At 42.4% G+C, this 23,531-nt stretch overlaps 1 pseudogene; it reads left to right on the top strand.

The window, feature by feature from the left end:
* The first annotated feature begins 10,771 nt into the window (after nt 1-10,771).
* Nucleotides 10,772-10,889, top strand: LOC148006582 (U2 spliceosomal RNA; annotated as a pseudogene).
* Nucleotides 10,890-23,531: the final 12,642 nt, after the last annotated feature.

Raw genomic sequence — 23,531 nt, 5'->3', positions numbered from 1 at the left:
GTTACAAATGGTTGTGAGTTGCCACGTGGGTGCTGGAAACTAAAACTGGGTCCTCTGAAAAAGCAATGAGTTCTTTTAAGCACTGAGCCATCTCTCCAGTTCCATAATTCTTCAAGAGCTAATACAAATTTGTTTTAAATAAATGAACATTGATGAAAATAGATAAAAATGAACTTAACATACCTACAAGTCATTTGCAATGTATAGACCTTATCTGGATCCTGAGCTGAGCAAAAATTTATCTCTAAAATTATATGATAACCTAGGAAATTGAAACCAATTGAATGGTAGCCATTATTTCGGGGGGCTATAGGCCAAATAATCTGATTACCTTTCAAGGCAAATCTCTGTCTTTGATACTGAGGTATTCAGAGGTGAAATGAGATGATAGTTGAGATTTGCTTCAAAACATTTCAGGAGAAGAAAAGAAGTACAAGGCCCACCAGCGAAGTATGTGAGAAACCAAGACCTTCTATAATAAAAGCTACACAGACAGTAAAAGTCAACAGCAGTTGACAGTCTTTCTCTGGAGATGAATCAAGAGAATAGAGGAGAGAATTCAGAAAGAAAAGCTAAGAAATAAACCTGAAGCATCCTTCATTCTGTGAAAGGGGTGGGGTTAGTGCAACCCAGCTGACTTAGTTTTGCTACCTGCGACTGTGACAAAATGCCCCGGCAAAAGTGACTTGGGGAAGAGGGTTTATTTTACCTCACAATGCCAGGTCATAATCCATCACAGTAGGGAAATCAAGGCAGCCAGAGGCAGGAACTTGAAGTGATTGGTCACATCCCATCCAAAGTCAAGAGCAGAGAGAGAAATTATTACACTCATGCAGGACCACTTTACCTTCTCCTTGTCATGTAGCCAAGGATCCAAACCTAGGGAATCCCTCTACCCACTCTTATGCTGGGTTTTTCCACATCAATTACCATAACTGAGACAATCTCCCACACTCATGTCCACAGGCCAACCTGATCTAGATAATCCCTCATCAAGACACTCGTTCCATATGACACTGTACTGTGTCAAGTCAACTATTAAACTAGCCATCACTCCAGCACGGTGGAAACTTTACTAAGCTTTGTGGTGAGGTGCTCAAGAATCTGGACCCTGGCATCAGACAGGTCTGTTGTGGTTTGCCCTGAAGTTATCTGTATTTTGATGCTAATTCCACTGCCCCAAGGACAGCTGCCTAGTCACTACTCAGAAGTCAGATGACTTCACCAGAATCACTTCCCCATTGAATTTGTAAAGTACAGGTGAGGGCACAGGTACAGGATAGAAGGAAGCCTATCATTGGAGGAGAAGGAAGGATGGGCAGAAGAGAAGTTTGAAGGAGGAGGAGGAGACAAGGAGAGAGAGGGAGAGACAGGACAGAGAGAGAGAGGGGAGAAGCCATGGTGATGTTAAGATTCTGCTCTGTGTATTTACAGGTTGTTATCAATGTTCCTAAGGGATGGATGGTACCGGGCATTGTATGTTTAAGTGGGCAATTATATCTTACCAATTGGGTCAAAGATTATTGTGTTGTGTGTTCTTTTATGTGAGGGTTTGAGTATAGGAAAGTGTGTGGCAGCAAGAGACACTGGGTCGCCGAGGAGTGGGGATGTGTTTCCACCAAGATATCTAGCAGACATCGTGGGCACCGCTGTGCGGACCAAGCAGGGAAATAGACAACTATACTTTTTCTTTTTATATTTTTACAACACAGGTCACCCAGTTCTGTTGCTCGGTTACACAGAACAGGGTCAGTGTTCTCACCTGGTGAGTGCTATCAGAACCTTCTCCTCTGGAATGAGACAATCACATGAGCCGATGGTCCACGAACATTGCTCAGCCCAGTTCCCAACTCCTAGCACACGATGCGTCATTTGTAACCATTATTGCGGATGCTATTGCCATCATCTTCCTGGTGAGCTACAGTAGCCCGAGTGGATGCTGTGGCACGGGTAACCAGGCATCACTCAGCTGTCGTCCCTCTCACAGAAGCCGACTGGAAAAATGAAGTCCTTATCTCGAAGCTCCGCTTCTCAGAGCTTTCTCTCACAGGTCTTCCCCTTCTCCCTTCTTCCCTCTCACCCACCATTCTTCCTTCCACCGGTCTTCCAGCTTTCCCCAAAGCAGCACTTTTCCACGGTGACAAGTGAGGCGCTAATCTAAGCAATAATTTAACTCCTTGCTTCCTACTTAAAACTCCCCTAATTACTGGGTAATGGGTCTGCAGAGGCAGTGGGGCTGGGTGAGCTCTGCCCTGCAGGCACAGCTGTAGCTCATCTGTCTGCTCCCTAATAGCTCTCTAAAGTTCACCCTTATAAACATGTCACTGGGCTGGTAATTGAGTGACTGGTCATGAGGTTCCACGCTTGGTACCTGTGGGTCACCGATCACTCAGGGGTGATGGATCTTTCTCCAATATACCTCGGCTGGGCCAGCCACAGAGCCTTCTATCACCCCTGAGCAGAACATTACTCTCTGGAAAGACTGGAGTATGCCCCTGTGTGCCATTGTAGCCATGGCCTTCACCAGGAAGGGCCAGACAGGGAGGGTAGGATAGGACCGCGCCACCCTTCCATCACTTCCTGCCCCGCCTAGCAGCCTCTCCTGCAAGGCTTTCTCCTAGGACTTGCTGGCCCTGAAAGACACCAGAGGGCTGTGAGCTTTCAGGTTAAAAATAATTGTACTGTAGAGTTAAAGTCTCTCTGCGAGTCAAGGAAGCTTTTTGTGACTGGTAGAAAGGATCGGAGTATGGCCTTCCAAAATGCATTTGAACGTACTAGAAATGTCTACCACTTCTGAAGTGTGAGTCCATGAGGACATTGTTTAACCGCATTGCTCCCTAATTTCCTCATTCACAAAACAGATATGTAGCACCTGCTTGCTCCCCAGGGCTGTGCAGTATATATCAAAGTGGCCAATGGTACCCAGCACACAGTAGATCACCGATAAATGCTAGATTGTGCTAAATAAGCTTATTTTCCCCTCAATTTTCATAAGAAATATTCTTTTTCTTTTCTCTTTTGGGGACAACAGGATGTAGTGGCTAAGGTTGGGATGAAAAGAATCCAATGTTAACTCCACTATTTGCCCACTGATGGCACGGCCCTGGGAAGTTCAGTTAACCTACCTGGATCTCCGTTTATCACTCCATAATGTGGTAATACTATTGAGAACCTCACAGAGTTCTTGTAAGGATTAAATCAAGTAATGTGCATGAAGCACTTAGCATAGTAATTACCAAATAATTGAAGGTAACCTGTAGATAAACATTAGCTTGGGGGTGTGTTTAATGAGATTTTCAAATATCTTTATTCAGGGCCCATCCTTAAATATATTCTTAAAATAAATTTTCAAGGATTTTCGACTTTAAAATGGACTTGATAGGTTTTTTAAGTAAACAAACAAATGAACAAATATACAAACTAACCAGAAAAGGACACAAAGTTGGGTTGGTAGGAAAGAGAGATATTGGGTGAGGGGCAGCACAACCAAAACAAGCTATTTTAATGAAAGTTCTAATAAATATTTTAAGAAGAAATAAGGTCTTTACTTGTTAAAAATGAGTATGTCTCCAAGAAGACTCTTCTTCAAAGAGTTTGAAGAACTTACAGGTAAATACAATATAGAGTAGGGAACAGAAAATCCATCTCTTGTTTGACAACAGACTGGGTGACACAGCATGAGAAGGAAAATACAACACGGTAGAGAGGACCTGCGAGTCTGCATTTTGGAACAGGGCAGAAGGCAAATGGCAGAGATCTAGAGAATGGCCTCCCATTAAGAACGGAAAAAGAAAGCCCAGAATGGAGCAGACTGCATGATAGCATGGGGAAGCTGCCTTCGACTTCTTGAAGTTTGTACTGGAAAGAATTAAAGATGTAATTCTGTAGTGCGCATTAGGCTGAACGTCTCATCAAATCCCATACCAACCCTGCTGCCATTGGCAGACAGTCTGCAGCCTTTATTTCTAGGATATAGAGGTGACTTGCACATAGTCCATTTATACTATGCGACCCTAGCCACCACTCAAGCATCATATTTGGATTCTTGAACAGTGATGAGGTGATCTTGCTAAGTCGCTGATAAGTCGGCCTTCTTAGATACCACCACCATCTTTTTCCGTATACCAGAATCTGTGTGACAGCCTAATGGAATAATTCATTTTTGTTCTCTTATACTATCAAGTACTGAAGCGGGATGCACACGCGGATGGTTACTGTGGGAAACATGCTTCAGAAAAGTCCAGCATATGAAACAAGACTGGCAATATCCAGTCTTCCCCAAATGGCAAGTCTTCCTGCTCAACTCTCCAATGGCCTTCAGTTGGCCAACTCTATGCAACTCTAAGAAAAGCATGAAAATATACCTAACTAATAGTTATGTAAAGCTATAGACCTGGCACAGAACTGGGCGCTTTATAAATAATAACTCATTCACAAGCTAAAGAGACCTGTAAGAGGATAGATATGTGTAAAAATTTAGAAAAAACATCAGATAAACAAATGGGAGAACAGACCGCAAAATAAGCCTTCTTGACATGCTTAAAAAATGTCAAGATCAAGACAAAGAAAGATGGACAAAGTAAAACAGAGGAATGCAACTAAAGAAGCCGGAGGTGACGGGCAGGGAGTCATGTTAGCTTGAAGTGACAAGTGATGAAATTGGAAGAAGTCTTGAGTTTTTTCGAACATATGGCCTACTGTTGGCCGAGGCTTCTGCTTTCGATAATGTTTGAAAATGCTCTTGGCATCAGGAAATGCACAGTAACACATTTAGGGCCCAGGTGTCATGCCCACATCTTACTCATCAAAATGGTCCACAAAAATACTAAAGATGGACAAAGAGGAAACATGATGAAGTAAAAATAAAAACGCTAACATTTGGAAAATCTGAGTGGAGGGGCATTGGAATAGTGGAAATTTGTATGTCTTTTGCATAAGTTTACATAAGTCTAAAATTACTGAGCAAGAAGTTTGTGGAGAAGAGGGGATATGGAAACCATAATCAGGTTATGTGATTATGTGAGGGGGAAAATCCATGTTCAATAAAAGGAAAATAATAAGTAAATAAATAAATAACATCTAAATTTACCATTCAAATTATATTGTTTAAACATTAGAAGTCAGGTGTGTTTGTTTTTTATCACTTACGAATTTAAATCTAGGAGGTGACTTTTGGAACTTCAACTTACTGTTTGCCTGTACTTGTGTTAGTGCAAAAGAGAAGAAAGCTTTACAGAGGAATTCTTCCCCAAGTGGTCCAAGCAGGAGATGAGACAAACTGAGCAGCCCCACAGTGTGATGATAGATAGACAGGGTAGTTCTGTTTCCCTCTAAGGAAGGCAGACATATCAATGCTTTTTCTCATCTCCTTATGAAAAGCATCTAATTCAGAGACACAAATAACATATTTCAAACAAGATAATAAAAAGAATTAGAGACATAGTTATCTTTAGAGTTCAAATTAATATTAGCTTTTCTAAAGTTTTGGAGTCTTCCCATAATGGCCAGAATCACTTCAAGTATTGTGGGAAAACCCAAAAACTTTCCAGATTCTAGGTTCTTTCTAGAAGAAGGTTCTTGAATCTTTAATACTCAAGTCATCCCCTCCCTAATAACCTATAAATCCAGGTGTTAGTGTTGCCGACCTTCTACCTTTGTCCTGGGCCATACTCACGTGGTTACAAAGACCATAGTTTACATCTACTCATACCGCTGAAGACTCTATCACGGTGACATTCTTTGAACCAGAGGAAGACAAAATCCACAACAAATAGTCATTAGATAGTACTTCAAGGAGAACAGAAACTGAAGATGTCAGGGAACATGCACCAGAACCCTTTCCCTACCTTGCATTTCTCAGTATTTCAACACACAAGGAAGTGGGCCAGTCAGAAGTGTTGCTGTCTTACACAGAGAACAGGACTAAGCAGTTCCTGTCTCCAAGGACTCTAGCCTGTGGGTGGCAAGTGAGAATGGTCACATGGCTATCATCCCCACCGTGTCACAACACCTGTTCTGAGAGTATCAAACACAGAGTGGCAGAAGGCCACTGTGTGGAGCTCACCAACCTCACTGGCTTGTGGGATATTTGTACTTTGTTAGGAACTGGCAGCATGTGTTTGAGGACCAGCCCAACTCTGGCATGATTCCTGTGCTTTATGGATCCCTCTGATCCAGAGAAATCTCAATCCTCTTCAAAATATCTGTATATTCTCTTCTGTTTTGTTTTGTCTTTCTGAGATCTGTTCTCACTACCTCACTGTGTAGCTCAGGCTGGCCTAGAACTTGGAGTACTCCGGACTCCATCTTCCAAATGATGAAATTGAAGGAGTGCACCACCATGTATGGCTTGTACTCTGCTCTGTACCTAAATTGGCGTGAATTGGTGCAGAAACGTAACTATCTTACAGTGCATTCTCACTGTGTGTCAGACGGGTGAGTAACTGAATTTATTCTATAGCAAGTACCAGCATCATTACATTTATAAACTGAAAACTGAAGTTTCAAAAATTATCCAAATCAAGCAAGTAATGAAGATGGATTTGGAGTCTAGACAGTTCTAGAAGATGAATTTTGGCCACTAAGGTAAATCTTCAGTCGTGTACCATGTAATCCTACTTCAGTCAATGGTGGACCACATACAGGTCCAGGATTCTCTAATGCCTTATGACCTATACACACCTTATCTGTCTTACTTTGTGTGTGTATTACTCAACAATGAAGGAACAATGCATTTTTCAGAACATACCCCCATTGGTAATCCATACACATCTATAATTATATGTCAGTTTCTTATCACTGAGATATGTATATCCCAAGATATATATTAGTATTTCTGCTAATTGAAGACATTATATTATGTATATATATATATTTATATGTACATATATATTTACTTAGGGGTAAGGAAGACTCAGGAAACTTACTTTAAGCTTTGTGAATTTCTTATTGTTGGATTGTAGGCATATGTTCCATCAAAGTTAATTAAATTTGTCTTTTTCATTGTGAAATGTTTCAAATACTTCATAACTAAAGAAGAAATACAACAAAACTCCATGACCACCACCCAGATATTAGCAATACTAAACATCACAATGAATAGCAACCCGTTTGAAATCAAGGTTGTGCTTTTTGATATACCCAGATGTGGGGTGGCTGGACCATGTAGATGAACTTGGAAGCCATTGTGCTGAGTAAAATAACACCAAAATGAGATATTTTTTTTGCAGTAGAATCTGAAAAATTCAAGCTTGTCAGAAGGGTGGTGACTAAGAACAGGTAGGATGGCCAGGGAGAAGATGCTAACCAAAGACAGGAACTTTCACCTACTAAATGAATGAGTCCTAGACACTAAATATAGGTATGGCAACTATAGTCAGTAATATTTTATTATGTACTGGGCACTTACAGACAATAGACTTAAAGACTTAAAGACAATAGACTTTAAATGTTCTCTCTGTAAATATATACATATACATACATACCATACACACACACACACACACACACACACACACACACACACACACACACACACAGAGTCATGAAGCCAGGAATAGTGGCACATGCCTGTAAATAGAGCACTCAGGAAATAGAAGCAGAGGTCAAACTGGATATTATAGCAAAACTATCACACACACCAAAAAATGTTTTGCCTGTGAAACTCACAGATCTGCAAGTGAAGTAAGGTGTTTTTAAATAATAATAATTTTAATATAATTAAGTAAAATTATTGCTATATCAATTAAATATATCAACCATTACATAATGCATACAGATGTGTGTGTTATATGTTTGTGTATTCGTGTATATGCATGCATGTGTGTACTCAGAGCCTGGGTAGAGCTCATGCATGTAGAGCCCAGAGGTCAATGTTGTGGGTCTTCCTCGTTAGCTCTCTACATTGTATTTAGAGACAATGATGGATACTGAACCTGGAGAGCTTGTGAATCTGGTCAACTGAGACATCCCCTGACATCATTATATACAGGTTTACTGGTCAATCATATACCAGTAAAACTGAGGGAAAAGAAATAAAACATTTCACAGTTTTTACCAAGAAGAATTGACAACCTCCAAGTTGCATCACCAAATCCCATTCCTTACTTTGTGCCTGTAAAACCAGAGCATTGCCTTCATTTCCATGTCCACCCTTTCACTTTCTCTTCAGGTTCATTACACAAAAATACACTGTCTATAAATACTATGTAGTAATCCTACTAGCTGCTTCCCATGTGTCCCTTCCTGAGTGGGTACATGCTTCTCGGCTTTTTTTTTCCCGGAGCTGAGGACCGAACCCAGGGCCTTGCACTTGCTAGGCAAGCACTCTACCACTGAGCTAAATCCCCAACCCCTTGCTTCTCGGTTTTTAGTAAGCATTTCACCAACTTTAGGTGGTTTGAGGTCACACATACAGTTACACAAAGTCTGACTGTTGATCCATGTTGTCTTAACAGTGTTTTTAAAGGGGCTAAAAGAATATAGAACTCCTTTCCCCCACTGTCTCGAAGCCAGGCAACACTGATGTCCAGTCTGCATCTACTTAATGAGCTTATGGCTTTTGTCCCTGGGCTAATAACAATCTTAAATATGCTACAAGAGCTTGTGGTCTCAAAGTCTCCTTGAATTCCTAGGATCGGCCAAACTTGGCTATCATGTGGTTATTTTGTCCTTGAGATTGTATAGATTGGTTTGCTCACATTTTATTAGTGTCCCCATCTGTGTTTGCAACGCAGCATGAGCTACAATTCCTTGTGTCCCAGCACCCTCACCCACCTGGAATCAAGTTTAACTAATGCCATTTAATAAGTTGGAGAACTTTCTGGTCTTGACTTTTTGCCCCAAATTTTAGTACATTTATTTATTTGGAAGGTTCATGCATGGGGTACAAGTGATAGTCAAATGACAATTTGTAGGAATCAGCCCTCTCCTTCCACCATGTGGGATGAAAATTGGGATGGCGAGCTTGGTGGCAAGTACCTTAACTCAGTGACCAATCTCCAAAGCCCTAGTTGTCTTTTGGTTTTAGTTTTCACTTCTTTTTATTCTAGTGCTTGGGGTCTAACCCCAAATAGGCAAGTTCTCGCATTGAATTATACCCCAAACCCTAACCACCTTTCTGCATTCTCTGAAATATGGACTCACTAGAGAAGATTTGGTTTAAAAAAATGTAGACCCATAGCAGCATTTAAAAACGATGTTCTTGGATACTTGATACTTCCTTCTCCTTCTCCTTCTCCTTCTCCTTCTCCTTCTCCTTCTCCTTCTCCTTCTCCTTCTCCTTCTCCTTCTCCTTCTCCTTCTCCTTCCCTTCCTCTTCCTCCTCCTCTTCCTCCTCTTTCTCCTCCTCTTCTTCTTCACCCCCTTCTCTTCCTCTTCTTTTACTTATCATCATCATCATCTCCTCCTCCTCCTTCCCTTCCTCTTCTTCCTCCTCTTCCTCCTATTCCTCTTCACCCTTCTCTTCCTCTTCTTTTACTTCTCATCATCTCTTCTTCCTCTTCTCCTCCCCCTCCTCCTCCTCCCCCTCCTCCTCCTCCCCCTCCTCCTCCCCTTCCTCCTCCTCCCCCTCCTCCTCCTCCTCCTCCTCCTCCTCCTCCTCCTCCTCCTCCTCCTCCTCCTCCTCCTCCTCTTCTTCTTCTTCTTCTTCTTCTTCTTCTTCTTCTTCTTCTTCTTCTTCTTCTTCTTCTTCTTCTGTTAGCTATACTTCTGGAGAAAAAATTATCTAAGTTTTTAAATAATCAACACGATGTTTTATTTTTGTTTTCAATCCTTTTCTGCAGTAGCCCTATACTTCTACTTCCAATGTGTTCATCCTACAAAGTTTTCCCTGAGGACTGTCCTCATTAGCAGTGTTTTAAAACAGAAAAACAAGCAAAACTTTCTGCTGCTCACATATTTTCCCTTTGTTTACTTGTTAGTGTTTTCTTTAACCACTTGGAAGCACATGCACCTGTGCTGAGGTGAGTCTCCCTGACAAGGCAGTCTTCAGGGTATGGAAGGAAAGACACTCACCTCTATGGCCGGCATAAGAAGTTTGTGGACACACCAGGGTAAGGATCCAAGATAAACAAGCAAGAATGAAAGAAACAGAACAGAGAGATCTTGGTGGCCCTCACTTGCCACCTGAGCACCCTTGAGTTTGTATTAAAAGAAAAACAACATATGACTTCTTTTGAAGAACAAAATTGGACTTATGGGTCCTATACCACTCACAGACAGCATTTACTCAGCCAGACATCGACACTGTTGCTACTAATGACATCAGAATTATTATTGGCTTTGTTTGGGTGAAGGCATCTGTGCAGGGCCAGCCAAGGCCAGACATCCCTTCCCTTCATACTTATCCTGGCTCAGGTCTGGCACAATGAGACCAGAACAGTCTCGATAGGTATAAGATAGACCTTGACCTGGCCCTAGGAGACTACAGATTCATCTTACCAGCTCCTTCCTACAAGTAGTAAGACACACATTTTCATACAGTAGACAGTGTGGTTTTGAAAATGTAGAATTTCATAACTAGTGATTCCCAGATATGTCAATGCTTTCCAGAGTGGAATTATACCCAGGGCTGGTATGATTATACCCTAGCCTGCTTGTATAACATGGTTCTGTTTAAATTGGTCTCCCTCATATCCCAGGGGTTCCATACACAGTGTCTCCCTTTTCCTACCACATACCAATGGTAGACAGGCCATCTGCCCCCACACTCAATCCATCCATGCTTAAACAGTAAGCATGCACATAAATGTTCATTTAAGGAAATCACTACATCGCTTCTCGGCCTTTTGGCTAAGATCAAGTGTAGGAAATCACTACAAAGTTTGAAGCCTATCCTTTGCTGTAAGGATACCACATTTCTCAGAGTAAGGTACCAAATGTGCCCCTTCAACCTCTTTCAATGAGATATCTGATATTGGAGACAATATCACCAGTGCCTTTGGGGCTCGGGATAAAAAATCACAATGATTAAAACCAACAGTCATCATCGTGTAAACTACAGGGTCATGTTCACAGGCTCAGAGTTCTTTCCCATGTGTCCATGCACACATGTGCACATACCAGCACCTCTGTGTTTAGCTCCTTTGGGCTCAACAGTTGGAGACCTGATGGCATTGGCTAGAGAGAGACTAACAACATACGGAAGGCCACAGCCTTAGAGAATATCCAGTGGCTGGAGAAGGAGGGCAAAGAGGAGCTGCAAAGCTATGAAGGAAATAGAAGGAAAGAGTAGAAAAGAACACCACTATGGAGGCGAATACTAAATGCCAGAGTACTTTACTCTTGATAGATGTATTTATTTATTAGCTTGCTTGCTTACTTGCTTGGTTCGTGTGTGTGTGTGTGTGTGTGAGTGTGGGGGGGGTGGGGGGGTATGAGAGAGAGAGAGAGAGTGTGTGTGTGTGTGTGTGTGTGTGAGTGTGTGTGGGGAGGTGAGTGTGTGTGAGTGTGGGTGGGTGTGTTTGTGTGTGTCTGTATGTGTGTGAGAGAGTGTGTGTGTGAGTGTGTGTGTGAGTGTATGTGTGGGTGAGTGTGTGTATGAGCATGTGTGTGTGTATGAGCATGTGTGTGTGACTGTGTGTGTGAGTGTGTGTGTGTGAGTGTATGTGTGGGTGAGTGTGTGTATGAGCATGTGTGTGTGACTGTGTGTGAGTGTGTGTGTGAGTGTGTGTGTGAGTGTGTGTGTGAGTGTGTGTGTGTGTGTGTGTGTGTGTGTGTGTGTGTGTGTGTAAGTGGGGAAGGTAGTATACATGCGAAGTGGAAACTTAAGGGTTCTTTGGAAAGTCAGTTGTGTTGGATGGTGTTTTGCTGGGACAAACACATGAAGGAGTGCTTTCCTGAAGTGGACATAGGTAAAAGACTAAGATAGACTCATGAAGGAATGTTTCCCTGAAGCAGACACAGGAGAAAGGGTGTTCTGCTAAAGGAAACACATGAAAGGACACAGGAGGAAGGATTCTTTGCTAACAACATTCATGTATTGGTCTGCCTTACATTGCATAGTTGAGCTGCATTTATTGGGACTCCATAGAGAGAAATGCAACAAAACACTTCTGGTGGTGTGCTGAAGTTTCTTGCCACTTGACTTGGGCTGATTGGCAGAATGATGCTAGCAGAGACAGACGCACATGCTAAGACAAGACCCATGGAGGGCATGTGATATCTAGAGGTTGTAAAGAGGACTCAAAGGACAGTGAGGGAGGCTGAACCTGGCTTGCTTATAGAGCTAGCAGTGCAGTGCTTCTTGGTCTCTGGACTTCACTTCATTGAGATAGGCACAGCCAAGAACTTCTCCTGGCATCTCTCTAGGTCCCTCCTGCTGATTCGAGCCAAGGCTGAGGTCTAGCTGTCTCTGCTAGGTAGTGCCACCACTGCTGATTCGTGTTTGCTCTCCTGATTCTACAGAACTAGACTGGTGGTATATCTGTGACATGTTTGTGAGTGGATAGAACTGCCATTGCTAACTTATAAACTGAACTGCATATTTCCAGACAACACAGAAAGGAGTTGCTCCAAAGAACCTTCCTAAACAGGACCACTTCCTCCCCTCCCCCTTTTTTCCCACTACCTCTGGTGGGTGGTGGGCTACAAGGGAGGTTAAAGTTTTTAAGAACCATCATTAAAAGTAGGATTTGAAAAAAATGAAGTTACATATGTGTGAGTGTGTTATGATGTGTGTGCGTGGTATGTGAATATATGTGCAAGTGCATATAGCCATGTGCAAGTGCATATAGCCAGGTGAGAACAGCGTGTGTCCTGTTCTATCACTCTCCAACTTATTCCTCTGAGACAGGGTCTTTTACTGCATCTAGAACTCTGGAACTAGACTAGTGATGGTGCCTGCCTTTTTACACGGGTTCCAGAGCTTTGAGATCAAGTCTCAATGCTTACATAGCCAGTGCTCTTACCAATTGAGCTATTGCTCCAACCTCTACTCTCAAATATTTTTAAAGCTGGCTTCTCCTTGCCCATTTTTCCTATAGGAAACTCCCTACTTTGTGAATGGAAGAGAGGGATCTATGCAGTCAATGCACAACATCACAGTGGTCCAGATCCTGAACCATCTACTTGGGTAGCGGTTATCAGACATTCTAGAAGGGAAAGGGTACTTGGTGTATTTAACTATTGGGAGGAAAGCACTTTCGTCTCTTAAGCAAACCCAGTTGATAGGTGGTGGCAGGTGCCTAGAACACCAGCTTCAGACCACCTTCATGACTGAAGAATAAAGGAGAATCATATCTTTATTTCATATTTGTCGCCCTACATAGACAGAGCTAAGTCCTCTTCCACTTTATCCATGCTCTATCTCTAAAGAGGACGTGTTCTATCTGACTAACATTTCCAAGTCCCTAGAGTGTGCCAAACACTGCAGTGAATGCTTTCTTTCAATAATCTCCTTTGATTTACCACAAACAGTCACACCATGGTCTGCTTGCTGCTTCTGCCTGTCTTCCCATCTAGGGGTGCATCTGATATACTAACAGGTGAGCAAGAATGCTTCTGAATCGGACCTTTGCTCCCCAGCCTCCTGGGACTACTGGAACATAGCCGGAAAGCCTGATCACTGTGGAAGGTGAGTGTTTGGCACACAGATCACCATATTTTTGCTATTTTCTTTTGTGTGAGTTTTGCATGTGTTTGCAATTTTCGTTTTAGAATGGTTTTATTGAAAAAATTACATTATTGTAGACACTGAGTCCATTTTTATTAACTGTGCTCTTGACAATTTCATACATATATCTAATGCATTCTGGTTCCTCTCAACCCCCCCCCTTCTCCCCTCTTTCCCTCCCACCTCTGCCTACACCCCCTTCCCTAAAAGTCCCTTTCTTGTGTCTTTTTGCTTTCTTTTGTGACCCACTAAGTTTAACCAGAGCCATCTGTTTGACTGTAAGTCTGAAGAAGTCTGCTGAAGCCTGGTAGGTTCATCTGTGGGTATTCGACTGAAGACAAGGAGCCCACACACACCCTGTGAGCACCTACCAGTAGCCAATAATTCAGGAGGGAGAAGTAGGACCCTTTGAGCCCCTCCCTGACCCATAATTGACTAATGATAGGTCTAATGTTGTGTAAGTCCATTGGAAGCAACCCCAGCTGCCATGAAATCATAATTATGATAGCTTTTCCATACCCAGAAGATAGCAGGTCACAGATCTCCATGACGTGCCCTGCCTTCTACATCCTCTCCACCCTCACCCCTGTGATGATTCCTGAGCCTTAAAGTAGGTAGCACACATATTCTACTTAGAGCCAAGCACTCAGCCATCGCTTAGTCTTAGCACCTCGAGCAGCCATGCCTCTCCGCACTCACAGCTATCCACAGTAAAGAGAAGCTTCTCTGATGAAGGTTGGAGGTAGCATTTGTCTATGGGCATCAACATAAATGTTTATGGGGCAGCTTTGTGCCTCGACAACTTAGCTACACGACCATAGACCTCTGTGACTATCTGTGCCATTTGTGCATAGAGATGTGAAATGTGAGCATAAATTTGTGCAGAGACATAAGTCCCATTCCTAAGGCCAGTGGATGAAAGAAGATGTGGGACGATATGAAGCGCGATGCTCAGAACTTCCTGTGTTGATTTGTTCACTGCCATCTGCTGGGTACTGTGTGGAGACGGGCCCCCAATAGTCAGCTTCAGGGCCCTATCAGGTAAGGGGTAGGATTCCTTGAGTCCCTCTCTGACTCAGCCCCACTGTGTCCTTCCTAAAGGACCGAGTGGCCAGTGACTAAGCAAAGCAGCAATAGAGACCCAGTCTCTGGGAACACAAGACAATGCTGATAATAGTGAGGTAAATATTATCTAAGGAAAATCTGATACACACACACACACACACACATATATATATATACATATATATATATATTATATATATATATATATATATATATATGATTACTCCAGAGCTTGCTTCCTTCCAAGTTGGGGATGTGCATTATTATGACTTGACTTTTCCTGCCTCCCGACCCTATCATTCCTCTTGCCACTCATGAGGATACCCCATGCAAACATCTTGCACCCCAACTTCCATCCATGTGCCTCCTTCAGGAGTAACCAGCAGGAAGAGGTAGGAGAAAGTGCTCCCAGGAAGCCCAACTATTATTAGTGTTCAGCACCCAGATTTGGACCCCTGAGCCCAGTGCTCGGCAAACCAAGCATAGACCGGAAGCTCCAAAACATATAAGGCAGGTCCTAGGGCTCTCTAAACAGCAGGAAGGCATCAAGGCTAAATTCAGAGAAGGCCTTTCCTGGCATCGGCTCCCTGCAAACCCAGCTGGATGCAGCTGCTAGAAGACTTTGAAGGCTGAAGCTCATGCCCTGACCCAGAAGGCCTCCCTCACAGCAGCTCAACCTCAGAGGCCAGGCCTACTCCCCAGCACCTCGACAGGGCAGCCACTCTGAGAGATGCCAGAGCCAGCAGGTGGCTCTGAAATGCCCCATGTAATTAGAAATCTCATTTCCATTCCTGGGTTCTGGTTTGCATGGCAAAGGGAGCCATTTGTCTGGAATGAATTATCCCCTCCCTGCAGATGTCTTCAAAGACTTATAATCCAAACGGGCTCATGGAAACCCAGCCTCCCAGGGCCACCCCTGCACACAGGAAGTCAGTCCTGTGCCTACACAAATGGGCTTTGGAAATATGCAAAATGTCAATGTGACAGAAAACTCAAGGGCGAGAGTGTGTGCTTGGACCTTAGGGAAGCTCAGACTACATTTACGCTCACCTCCACTCAGTTATGTCTGGAACTATCACTCCTTTAGTGCCAAATGGCTTACATCTGAGAAGCACTTAGTGGCAGTCAAACCCTATCTTCTCTTACTCAGGAAGGATGAACACCAGTCAGCCCTCAGGGTTACTTAGCCTTAAGATCCATATCTCTAAGTCAAACAGAGAAAAGTCCCATGTATATATATCTGACATATATGTAAGCTCTGGAGTTAATCATTCATCTATCCATTTATTTCTATCAATATTGTTTCCTTACTGGTCACCATGATCGCATAAAGGATCTCTCACTCTAGATGATTCTCTGAAGGAATCCATAGGAGGTTTTCTAGGAAGTGCTCACTGTGACTGTAAATGACGTATTTAAAGTTATGAATCTTGGAATAAAGATATAAATGTTTGAATAGATACTTCAGATAATATAAAGATCAGGGTGCCTCTCAAGGAGGGTTCTCTGGACCATGCCCAGTGCAGTTTCTACCTATGATCCAGGGACCAGTGCCATCAGCACACTGCCAGAGCTTGTTAGAAATGCAGATTCTCTGATCCAAAACTAACTGTATCAGAATCTTCCACCCTGAATAGAGAAACGTTTCTTGTGTCCTCTGTTCTGCTCAGAGAGGCCATGCAATGAGTCGCCTGATATTCAAGCTGTTCTGGGCCAGTGTCAGGACTTCCCAACTCAGAGAAACTTCTGCTTTCAGGTCCTAGGGCAGAGAGTATCTGGGGGTGAAGGGAGCTCTTGGCCTAGCTAACTCAACTTAGCTGCAGCCATCCTAGCTATTGAATGCACCCCAGGGAGTGAACACTGTCAATGCACTCAGGTCGGACAGTTGTCCAAAAGCAAAAAGAAGTAACTGAATCAAATCACCTCAAAGTGTAACGGCTTGGCATATCAGGTAAGCATTTTTCAGGGCCTCTCCCAGTCGTCTCTCCAGAGAACAGCTCACCTCCCACCTGGCATCTCAGGGACACCCCCACAACAAAGCCAAAAGACATCACTGCCAGTATTTCCTGTGACTCAAGAATCTACCGAGCTTTGCTGATTAAACCAAGAGGCAGCCCTGCCCAGATCAGAGGGGATGGCATGAATAGCAGAAGCCACGGCTCCCTGAGGGCTGCTCAAACAGGAGATTATCAGGCTTAGCTATATATTGGAATCACTTAGATAGCTTTCTGAAAGTGCTGTCACCAGAGTCCACCCCTGAGACTGACTTAATCAGTCTGGTAAACAACTGCCTGGGCATCCGATGTTTTCAAGTTCCCTGGACAATTCTAGAACACCTCAGAGTTTGATAACCCATGAGTATAATCCAATTGCAAAAAAGAGTTCAGAACCTTTTCTCAAAGTTTTTATTACATTTATTTGTATATGGGAGTAGGGGTGTAAACATCACGACACACATATAGAGGTCAGTGGGCAACTTGTCTCTGAACCATCTCTCCAGCCCTTAGACTGTTCATGAATATGAGGTTTCCCCCTTATTCACTGGAACTTGCACTCCTGTATACTCTCCTCCCCTTGGGTGCTGAAGGACCCAGTAACTGGCTTCTGGCAAACAGACTATAAGCAAAAGAAGGAGTCACTGTTGTAAGTAGGTGGCAAAGGGTTAAACTCCACCTCACTCTCAGGCATTCCTGTCCCACTGACTATTCTTACAGGCTTGCTCCAATGAAACAGGAAGCCATATTGCTCTTCTGAGAGGCCCACATGACAAATGACTAAGTCCTGCCATGGACCATGTGATAGACAATCTAAGTTGACTGTTGTAGAAATTATTAATCCTGATCCGGGGTTCCTACCCCTCCTTAATCAATTTATTCTCGGATAAAAGACACACACAATCTTTATATTTACATTAAGTCTTAAACATCATGAGAGTTGGGCAGATACCTACCCTCTATGTTATGAGAATCTTTTTTATTGATAACTTTGAATTTTTATTTGTTATTTTTATCTGGGCTGTTCTTAACTTTAATTGGCTGGCCCTCGGGGCCATGTCTTCTTGGCTCACCTAACCCACAGTGGTTTTTCTTCCTCCTCCATCTTTTCTTTTCCTTTGTGTTTTTCTTCTAACCCTAAGCCCAGGAAACTTAAGCCCCACCTATGTCTCTTCTACCCAGTTGTTAGCTGTTGGCGTCTTTTTTTACCAGACACAGATAACTTAGAAGCAGGGTCACTTAGCGACTATGTGTGGACTCTCTCATCTTGGGGGGCTACACTTAGCATTACAATACACAGTGAAAGACAAAACTTCAACAGTTCCCCTTTTTAGTCTGATGAAAGGCTCCTTTTCTCTCAGATATAAATTGAACATAATTATAACAATTATGTAAATTATAAGGTATGATATATACTTATAGCATCTAGTCCATTATATTTGGCAATTTGGATGAATTATTTTATCATCTATCTTGACGAGTTTATAATCTTTTATTTTATTTTGTATTACTATCTGAAAGCCATCTTTTTAAATCTAGAACACCTTTAATGCTGAACAACTTAGGTTTCATTGTGAGATTATATCTAGTCTTCAAACCCATCAGAAAATTGGAGATGGAATAAATATTTGAGTATGCAGGAAGTGTAGGGATGACGCTTCCAAAAATTTAAATAATTGGCAGAGGCAGCTAGCTGCCTGAACAGTTCCCAACACATCTGGAATCAACTGAAACCCAAGGACTATTCTTGGATCACCTGAGGTCAGAAGATCCACCCTCAATCTGGGTCACTCCTTTTAGTGGCAGCCTACATAAAAGGACATAGAAGAGGGTAATTTTACTTTGCCTACTTGCCTTCACTCTCACTGGCAAGTTCATCTACTCTGCTGCTACATCACTCCTTTGCTGGCATTAGAATCTACATCTTCAGATGTCCAACAGACTAAAAACAAGTCAAGACATCCAGCCTCATAGACCAAACAGCTGTTGGATTTTGGTCACGTCTTTAGGAGACAGCCATTGTTGAACATAATGAACCACAGCATGTAATCCACTCTAATAATTGACCTTTTGATATGGATGGATGGATAGATAGATAGATAGATAGATAGATAGATAGATAGACAGACAGACAGATAGATTCATTATATCAGTTCCATTGCTCTAGAGAACCTTGACTAATGCAGAGCAAATAGATAAGGTTGAAGGGCAATCTCCCCCTAGTCAGCCTTCAGCTGAGTCCCCCCAGTCCAAGTTTACACCTTGAAGGTAGTCTGAGATTCCAGTTAGCCTGTATCTCACTCCCTGACCCATTAAAAAAAACATGATATAATAAAGTATTTTTAAGCTGTTAAGTTTTGAGGTAATTTTAAGGCAGCAATAAACACCTAATAGAAGGCCTGAGAATCATTCTGATTACTGTCCAGATGGCACCTGCATAAACTACAGGTCAGTTGCTATAATACACGGTAGTGTTCTCGTAGAAGACTGTCTGGAGCATCCAAATAAGACTTTAAAGAATGCCTGTTGGGTTTTGAAGAATAGAGAGAATGTCAGCAAATATAGAAAGGCCAAAAAAACTTCCAGGAAGATGGAAAGCTTTCTTCTCTCAACCGGGAACACCTTTTTCCAACCTCTACTCTTGACCTCAAATTTCATCTTTAGGGGTTCAGTTGAGATACTAGTTTAGTTAGTAGAACTTTTATGTTTGTCCTTGGGCTGGTAACAATGGCATGTTAGGTCCCCTAAGAGACCTTGCTGTATCCTGAATTCTCCCTAAAAGTATTCTCTGAAATTCGGGCTTGCATCCAGGTAGCTTACATGGGAAGCAACAAAACAGTGCACAAATACAACAGAAAGGTAAGAATAAAATACAGTCAGATCAACTAAAAAATATGCTGTGGTGCTCTAGGCAACAGGGGCCCTCTCAGCAGTGGCGGGAAATGATCTTCAGAATTTCTATCCTGTGCATAAAGATGGGTACTCACAGTTCATGAGTTACTAGCACCCTAGAAATCCTCAAGATTCCAAATTACTTGTCCTCATGGATTGAGACAAGAGGCTATAGCTGTTCAACATACTGGCAGACAGAGTTAATAGCACTGGAGGTGATGGGTGGCAAGAGAAAGTTATGACACTGTCATAGTAGGTCCCAGCATAGCCCTGCAATGCTTTATAATTGACTGTCCTATGGCTGCCTTTCTCAGGCAGCAGTGAGCTCTGGAAAGAGTTTCATTCTTAATGCACCCCCATTATTCTGCACAGTGCCGGGCACATAACCAGGAGTCACAAGCATTTTGTTGGTCTACCACCAACCAGAAGGAAAGGGGAACCCAGTGAGTATGCCTGGTGCCCACTCAGTCTCCCATTACACCCACTTGTCCCAGCATCAGCAGTTCACAGCTGGAGATTCTTGGAACGAATATGCCTGGCGAACAGCATCCATCCTGCTAAGGATGCCAAGGAATTTTCTTCCTCCTGCATTTACTGGGGAGATCTCAAACAATAGTGGGTGAGTATAAAATATAAAGACCAAGGGTTGGGGATTTCGCTCAGTGGTAGAGTGCTTGCCTAGCAAGCGCAAGGCCCTGGGTTCGGTCCCCAGCTCCGAAAAAAAGAAAAGAAAAAAAAAATATAAAGACCAAACCTCCTGCCCTATAGTGGAGAAACCCAATGGGTCATTCATGACCCAGGGATTCAGAGTCTTGTGTCTGGGGAGCCAACATCTTCCCTGCCCCTCCTGCTCCACCTCCCACATTTCATCATGGCTTTCCTTCAAGAAAACCTTCCTTTTTTATGTATAAAATAGAGCGGCTTCCATACAGTTTCAAAGTGTTAGACCAATATGATAACAGTAGGAAGCAAATAGGCATAGTGCTGTAGTAGTAGCTGAGAGCTTTACATCCTGATCCCCAGGCATCAGGCAGAGAGAGAAAAGAGAGACAGAGAGAGGGAGAGGGGGAGGGGGAGGGGGGGGAGAGGGAGAGGGAGAGAAGAGAAGAGAAGAGAAGAGAAGAGAAGAGAAGAGAAGAGAAGAGAAGAGAGAAGAGAAGAGAAGAGACCAGATGAGACTCAGTCTAGATTGGACTTTTCAAAACACCCCCACACAAGATGGACAACCTTCTAACAAGCCACACCTCCTAATCCTTCTCAAACAGTTCTACCTCTCTAGTGACTATGCATTCAAATATATAAACCACTAAAACCACTGAAACTTGTTTATGTTGACTACATAATTCCTATCATCCACCCAAGTTTTATGCGTGTTTCCTATTTCGAGAATGATTCTGTCCTAACCATCTCCTATAGGAACTAAACCAATATACTAACGTACTTGGCTCTATTTTTCCAAACAATCAGAAGGAAGAATTGTCTTCAAGGAAGCAAAAGCCAAACTTCCAAGAAGCACCTTAAGTCTCTGGGAGAAGGAAAGAAAGAAAAGAAAAGAAAGAGAGAGAGAGAGAGAGAGAGAGAGAGAGAGAGAGAGAGAGAGAGAGGGGAGGGAGGGAGGGAGGGAGGGAGGGAGGGAAAGAAAGAAAGAAAGAAAGAAAGAAAGAAAGAAAGAAAGAAAGAAAGAGAGAGAGAGAGAGAAAGAGAGAAAGAGAGAGAAAGGGAGAGGGAGGGAAGGAGGAAGGGAGGGAAGAAGGAAGAAAGGAAGGAAGGAAAGAAGGAGCTTAGTTCATCAGGCTTCCCTTGATGCTACAATGTTCCAAGCTCTATAGTACCAGAGAACAAAGCACATGATGTGTTGACTCACCTTCCCATACCACTCTGAGACAGCTATGTGTCTTGGGTTTTTTATAGTTGCATGACCAATTACCACAAAATACTTTGAGACAACACAATTTGTTATCTAAAGTATCTCTGGGCCAAGAGTCCAGGCATAGGCTGGGGTCTTATGGGGAGCTTGGGGCCTTCTGGTTTCATACTGATAGATGGCAGAGGTTCTGTTTAATTGTTGTTTGACAGGCATGGGTTCCTGAGGGCTGCCTTCAGTTCAAACAGTGTGGTCTTCTTCACACGTGGTTTATAATGTGATCTTTTGCTCTTTCAGGCCAACAGGAGGACGTCACCTGTTTCCTCATGCCACTCTGAAGGGCTTACCTGGTTCAGGCAATCCTTCTCAGAGATTATAGGGCTTGGGGGTTTGTTGTTATTGCTATTTTGTTTACACTATTGTTGTTTGTGTGTGACTACAAAATTAAATGATCAGAGGCCATTCTTTCATTTACAAAAAAATCATTTTCATCATATAATACATATAATCTTGAAAGTGATATTTTATCATATCTATATATCTTGCACATATTCACAAAAAGGCATACCCAATAGGAAGGAATCTTGGTTGTTATCTTAGAATTCTATCACCATACGATTCTCTAACTATCAGAGACAAAAAAATAAATCAAGTCTTGAGGCAATTAAATTGTCTCTTCTGGATCCTAAGGAACTAATTCTCAATCCCTGTGTCTGGGATGTCTACAGCTGGCTCCTGTACTAAGATTCTCCAATATCCAAAAATGTGAGTCTTTTGCCTCTAAGATTCAGGACTCACAATAGCAGAGCTGAGCCCAATGACTCACCAGTTCTAATGTCTTTTGAAGTTGCGAAATGTACCTGAAGGTGGCACCCATGTAAGAGACAAAAGGGAACAGTGATTAACGTGGCATGCCCAACCTACAGGCACTTAAATTCAACTAAAGCACACACTTGTACACACACACACACACACACACACACTCACACACACACACACAAGCACAGGTGTACATGCACACATGTGGGTACACACACATACATACATATAAATATATGCATACACACATATACACACATGCGAATACATACACATACATATATACATGCACACATAAATATATACACACGCACATGTACATGCACACACATGCATATACACATTCATATATATGCATTCATAAATACATACACACATGTACATGCACACACATGTGCATACACAAAGATGGTGGGTAGAACATTGTCTAACCAACAATTCACAAACCCAAATCTAGACCATTTTTCCCACAACTGAAAAGACTCCAGTGTAGAGAAAAGGCAGAGGCAGGAATCTAGTCTACTTCAGGGACACCTGACACATCCTGAAGTTAGAATCCTCAATTTCCTGGTTTCCTACCAGCTGGATAATATATAAAAATGATTCATATGATTTATGTATCGTTTATAGTTACATGCTATGATTTTATACAGTGATGTAGTATAAATGATATACTACATAGCTATATATTATGATTATATACAATGATTTATAGTTATATAGTATGTATATATACATATATAGTCACATTGTATACAAATATATTCACAAAGCAGAGGTTGGAATTTTTTTCACAAAGAGACAAATATCAAATCTCGGAGAATATGTGACTATAGTCTCTGTCACAATTACTCAACACTGCCGATGCAACATAAAAATGGCTATAGACCTAAAACCATGTGGTAGTGCTTCAAAATTTTGATTTACAAAATAAATAAATCCGAACAGTAGGCCAGATTGTTCCTCAAGCCCAGATTTAGCCTCTGGGACAGAGCATAGATTTGAAAGTCAAGAGACATGAATTTTGCCTTCTGACCCTGCATCTTACCATCAATATGACTCACAGCAACTCAGTTAACTTTATGAGCCTAGGAACAGCGATAATAGCCACTGAACATATACATACATGCTCCAATCCTGTTTGGGTTACAAAGTAGACTGAGTTCAGGTCACTGGCACATAGGTAGGAATGATATCTGCCCTGCCAGGCATGGCTCTCATACATTCCCAGGAACTTCTCATGTTCTCCCTTGCTTTGCCATCATGGCCATCAAGTTGATGTGTC

This window comes from Rattus norvegicus, chromosome 3 (genome assembly GCF_021556685.1).
Source record: "Rattus norvegicus strain SHRSP/BbbUtx chromosome 3, alternate assembly SHRSP_T2T, whole genome shotgun sequence".
NCBI classification, from domain to species: domain Eukaryota; kingdom Metazoa; phylum Chordata; class Mammalia; order Rodentia; family Muridae; genus Rattus; species Rattus norvegicus.
This window is presented reverse-complemented; position numbering and strand designations above follow the sequence as displayed.